Consider the following 6,410-nt stretch of genomic DNA (forward strand, 5'->3'; position numbering starts at 1 on the left):
TTTCTAAGCATCCAAGTCATGTATTTGGGGGTGGGGGTGGTATTTTGACTTTGTTTGGGGTTTTTTTGTTTTTGCTTTGTTTCACTATTACTGTATTTACTTTATATGATACACCCCTTTCTCCCTTGCCCTCTCTCCCCCCACCCAAAAACAAATCAGCCTTTCAGAATTGAGGTGTGTAATTTAAGAGGTTGTGTAGGCTATTTTCTTTACTGAAATGAAAGCTGGATGAAATTGAGTCACAGTATTGGTTTGCTCTTTGTTGTTACTATAATTTCTGTTTCTCTCTGGGGAGGGTTTGCGGGGTGGGGCAAACAGCAGAGGTAAAGCCCAATGTCAACCAATACGTTTTTCTTGAAGAGCGACAGAGCTGACTGAGAGTGAGCAAATTGCTGCGTGTGGTCTGTAGTATCTAAATAGTAAAGTGCCCTACTGGGTCACTGGAATGGTCTTTCTAGTCCAGTAGCCTGTCTCTGACAGTGACAGAAGTGGATGCTCTAGAGGAGAAAGGAGAAGGTGTTCCTTGCTTTCTTCAGTTTTGTTCACATTTGCTTTATTTATATGTATAACTACAAATCTACACATATAGACCAACACGTACGTTTTAAAGAATTTTAAAGAAAATTAAAAATATAAATAATACATATAACCAAGGGATCCTGTATAACCAATATGAACAGTCCAAAAATACATTACCCAGTGCCTGGAGAAAGAATTTCAGTTAAAAATCCTACTTTGGTTTCTTTATGGAATACTCATTTAGTTTAAAAAAACCCAAAACACAAAACCTGCCCTAAGTAATAAAAACAAGCAGATACAATTACAAAAATGCAGTGCCACTCACCCCACATGAGAACACATGTCTGAGCTGCAGCAGAGTCTGTCGATCCCAGATAGGCTTCATCAGCAGGGATCCTGGTTTTCTATGACACAAAATTGTAAATTCTCTGATTTTAAAAAACAAAACTGCAGATTGTCTGATTTAAAAACCCCAACATCTGAAATGAAAATGAAAAGCTACTATGTATATAGGTATTGGTTGAACACAAGGTTTAATTGATATATTTACAATTTTAAAGCAATTTGGAAGCCTAACAGTGGCTGAGTCACTATAATAAAATAAATTCTACATATTTATACGTTTTGGCATTTGAGTTTGGGTTTCTTATAATGGAAAAGCAGAGCTTCCCTGTCCCCTTCCCTCACTAAGGCATGGGTCCAGGCCTCTCCATCCCAAGGTGGGGGATACCAGCAGAGCTGGCAGCTAGCAGACCCGAGCCCTGCCAGAGGGGTCTGCTAGCTGCCAGGGCTATGGGGCCAGAGACCTGGGTCCACAGCCCCTTGCCCCCTACAGCAGTGCCTGAGCCCCAGCTGCTGCCCACAGGAGCTGGCACCTTCTGTGGCAGAGCAGGGCATGGAGCCCAGCTCCACCTCCTCCATGGGTGGCATAGCCAGAGTGGAGCCTTCATGGTGGGGTGGCCTTGAGGCTCCCCCATCCTGCTGCCTTTCCCCTGGGACCGCCACAGCCCAGTGGGCAGGACCCAGTGCAGCAGGGCAGAATAAGGCCGGGTGAGGAAGCTACTTGCTGTTGCAAGCTCTGTGCCACCCTGGTGAAGCGCCCCCTTCTTGCCTGGCAGGAGTAAGGGACTCAACTCTGTGTCACCACCCCTGCTTCTGCCAGGTGCACAAGGGATGCCTCACCAGGCCAGTGTGGGGCTTGCAGTACATGCACATGGTACCCCCTGCCTGACCGCCCTCTTCCCACTCCCCACAACCTCTTGCAGGCTAGAACTCTGTCAGCCTGCAGAGGGCTATTTGCAAAAGTGGAAAATCCACATATTTCTCTGTTAAAATGGGAAATCCACATTTTCCTCAGTGCATTTTTCCCATTTTTCCATGGGAAATGGAAAACCCAGATCCCTGCTCATCAGCCACCTTTGGACACGCACAGATAAGCCAATCATGGAAGACAGTCATCTTTGATGTGAGGGATTGCCAAAGAGTTACTCAAATACAAGCCAACCCTTATTGGAAGTTGACTCCACAATAATTAGGTTCTACACATAAAAAATGTATATGTTTATTAGATTCCATACATGGAAAGTTATAATTACTGGAGGATTATCTTAAATTCTGCCTACCTCGCCCCACTACTGCAGATAGTGAGGAGAGAGGTGATGAGGGGGCAAAAATGAGGCAGGTGGTAAAAGCAGGCAGGAGCAGTAATGGGGCAGGGAGTGGGGGAATGTACGGGGCAGACAGTGTAGAAGCAGGCAGCTTGGCCCCTGCTGCCTGCTCCCCACCCCCCAGACTCATGTTGCCCTGATTTCCCCTTTCTTTTGTTCCCTACTCCTCCCCTCTCCATGCCACTCCTGCCACCCACAGCCTCTGGTCTGTGACCACCTTCCTTCCATCTTCCCCCCGTCCAAAGTCTCTCCTCCACTTCCTGCTTCTCAACCCCTCCCTTAGCTTTGCTCTTAACCTGCAGGCACTGTCCCTGCTGCAGTCTGGGGCAAGGAGCATAGCTCCAGCAAGCCCCATAGCAGCGGGGTGGAGCAATCCCTGCTGTTAGAGCCCAGCCCCATAGCAACAGTTTCAGGAAGCTAACACTGCTACTATAGAGCCAGGCTGGAACAGCTGCGCCAGCTCTACACTGCTGCTATGGGGCTGGGCCAGAGCCATAGTTTCATAGTTGGTAGGGTTGGAAAGGACCTAAGCAGATCATTTAGTCTGACCCCCTGCCATGGGCAGGAAAGGATGCTGGGGTCAAATGACCCCAGCTAGGTGGCTGTTTAGCCTCCTTTTGAAGACCCCCAGGGTAGGGGCAAGCACCACTTCCCTTTGAAGTTGGTTCCAGCTCCTAGCCACCCTGACAGTGAAGTAGTACCTCCCGATATCTAGCCTGAATCTACTTTCAGTTAACTTATGGCCATTGTGCCTTGTTACCCCCGGTAGTGCTCGGGAGAACAGGGACTCTTCCATTGCCTGCTGATCCCCTTTGGCAAGTTTATATGCAGCCACCAGATCCCTTCTCAGCTTTCTTTTGTGGAGGCTGAACAGGTTCAGGTCCTGTAGCCTCTCCTCGTAGGGCCTACCCTGCTGCCCCCTAATCATGCGAGTGGCCCTCCTCTGGACCCCGTCGATGCTGTCCACATCTCTTCTGAAGTGCGGTGCCCAGAACTGGATGCAGTACTCCAACTGCAGCCTGACCGATGTCACATAAAGGGAGAGGATCACCTCCTTGGACCTGCTTGTGATGCATGACAAAGTGCGGTTAGCCTTTCTGGCATGCTCCATGCCTTGTGGTTTGGCAAGGATGGATCCTGCTGGCACAAAGCAAAAGTAAGGAGGAGAGTGGTTGGGGGTGGGGAGAGGGAAAAGTGGCACTGAGGGGGAGACTGGGGTCTGTGTGGGAGGACAGGCAGGGAGTGCAGAAGCAATAGCAGACGGCAGCTGTGGCTGGGGTTGGGGCCAGAGCAGCATTAGCTGCCTGTCCCCTTCCTCCCCACCCAGCTGCTTTGCGCTTGATTGTAAGGCAAGGGGCTTATTCCCCCATGTTCAAAACTTGTTGTCTTTTAATTAAGTAAATATGGTACTGAACAGACTAACATGGCTAATTCCCTGCCTCTGTACAAATTTAGGTATTGGAAAAGGTGATTTTTCTTCTTAAGCTTATATAAGTTTTCCTTCCTCACTGGTAGACACCAGGATTTTCTGTGGGAATGATGGCACTTTTTTAGCCAGTCAATGGCTTCTCTCCTCGGCATCCATGGCTTGGCAAGAGGGGTGAAATTGCTGAGCCAGGGCTTTGTAACACTGAAGTAGCTGAGGCCTGAAAAGCCAAAGAAAAATAATCAATAGAAATACAGAATAAGAAAAAAGCATTGAGTGTTTTGGTTGACTGATACTTTTTCCTTAGGCAATAGCTGTAGCAGTACTATCCAAATGGGCACACTTTACCCCCCACCCCCTATTTTCATCAAAGCAACAGAATATTGCTGTGTACATATTTTTCTCTGAAAACCCATACGCTTGTAAAATGATTCATGATTCCCAATAGGATTATATATGGAGGAAAGAGCAAGTTTAGTGAAGAGCTTATTTAGTGAAGAGCTTGATCACTTGACTTTAAGCATGAGAGTAGTATGAGCATCATGTATGGGCTAAGCACCATGCTGTATTGGACCAAACATGCTACTTGTTATAATCAGGTATGGCAGGCTCTTCTTGGTTAACGAATAAGAAAAGGATTGAGCGAGGAAAATGAGAATTAAATTTATATTTATTGATAAGACAACCTTTGTGTTCAACTTGTAGAATAGAGTACAAATAAATACAATATTTCAGTGAATTTTTAGTTAGTTCAGCAAACATAAAGGGAAAATAGCAAGACCAACAACGTCATGTGCAATTTGTGTCCCTTGGTGGCTCAGATTTACATTTTTTTAGTTAACTTTGGACTGAAACCCCATACATTTCAGTTGCCCACATTTTCCTCCATTTCTTTCACAAGGATTATTAGAGTGTGAAGAAAAAGAAGTACAGCATACTCTGATTGTATGGCCTATAACCTGAAAATAAAGTTATGCAGTTATGAAAAATATATACTTATACAAACTTAATATAAACAATCAGTGCTCATTAAGTACACAGAGCTTTTAGTGCGGTGGCAGCCCTAAAACCATTCGTTTTCCAGGGCTTCCAAAACTTACTGCTGGGGCTCCTATTAAAAAACCTGGAAAATGAAGAAAACTGGCAGCTGTGAAACTGACTAGCTCCTGTCAATTTCAAGGTTTCCAACAGCAGACTTCTGACAGCTGTTTCCCCTTTACTGTTTCCTATTTATTTAAAGAGAGTACCAATAATTACAAAGTAGATGGTTACAATTACTAGGAAGATAACCAGAGTATAACTAAGTTACTAAGTAGACAGCAGAGCTGCAAAATGTTACACGGCTAAGCAGTTTCTGTATTTAACTGATATGCAGATAATTAGAGTTTATTGCAATGTAAGCCATAGGCAGCAAATTGGGATCAAAACCTTGTTTTTCAGTGAAGTAAATGATGTACTTCTCTGGTATGCATATAAGTAGAGTGTACCATAGTGCCCTCCTAATGCTAATCTAAGCCTTTCCCAAAGCACTGTACGTAGGAGGAAGTCTGTCTGGTACTGAAGAGTATAGCTGCTCAGTTTGCTGACAGCATGTTTGGTGGAATGACAGGGAGAAACCAAGTTGCCCCATACATGTATACTTCTACTATGCTCTACGTCAAACTGACAACTGGTATTGAACAAGACCTTTAACTCATTATTATTCTGTATTCGCTCTACCTAATGTTGGCAAACGATTGCCAAACCAGAGGTGATGCTGGCAGATGCCTAAAGCAGATGGGCTATGGAATGATTCTGTAAAAAAAACAAACAAACAAAAAAAACAAAAACAAAAAAACAAACAAAAAACCCCCCACACATTTAAGATGACCATGAACTGTATGGCTAGGGACAGACATTGGCAGAGCGAAAAAAATGGAGCCTGAATTGATTCAGTCTTTGCAAGTTAGTCATGCCCCAGCCCCTGCTGCTGGAGCAGTGAGGAGGGAGTGACCATGATGGGGGCTGCAGCCCCTCTTATGGTGTCTTAGAGCGCAAGCCTCTTCCCAGTGGGGGGGCTGCACGGTGGGTCGGGGAGAGCTGCTGCAGACTGTGTGGGGTGAGCAGTGGCAATTATGGGCAGGTCTGGAGGGCTGTGGCCACCGCTCTGTGTCCCAGTGCCACCGCTCCACCCCATTGCTATCGTGGCAGTCCGCAGCAACTCTGATGCTCTCTTGTGGCCCCCATGCCAGGAAAAGGACTGTGCTCCAGGACACCATGACGGGCTGGTGTAGGGAGAAGGAGGGGCTTATCCTGCTGCTCACCCCATGCAGAGAGCAAGTGTTGGTGGTGGTTGGGACAGGCAGGCCCTGCTGCAGTCTCCCAGGGGCAGAGGGGGGAATAACCCCCTCCCTGCCCTCTGCCTCAGGGGGCCATGCCAGCTGACACTTGGCCACTCCTCTGCTGCTGTAGCAGTGAGTGGGGAGTGCCTGGCAGAACCTGGCTCAGGTCTGTGGGACAGGGAAGCAGGATTTAAACCCCCTCCTTGGCCAGTTCACTCCAGAGTACTGCCAAGGCTGGCCATGCCCCCACTGCTAGAGCAGCCAGCAGAAAAATGCAGGTCTGTGGTGGTGGGACAGAGGAGGGAGGGCATGGCAGGGGTGGTGGTGGGGGGGAGAAAAATAAACCTCTTCCCTGCTCCCTTCTGGGCCCAATGTATGGCCAGGCCACTGATCCTGCCTGTCCCTGCTCTAGCTAGGGAGCAGGGGACAGGGCCAGCCCTGCTCCACTGGAGCAGATAGCATACCAGGATGCTGGGA

This window comes from Gavialis gangeticus, unplaced genomic scaffold (assembly GCF_001723915.1).
Source record: "Gavialis gangeticus isolate Ggan-Ray unplaced genomic scaffold, GavGan_comp1, whole genome shotgun sequence".
In the NCBI taxonomy this organism is placed as follows: Eukaryota; Metazoa; Chordata; order Crocodylia; family Gavialidae; genus Gavialis; species Gavialis gangeticus.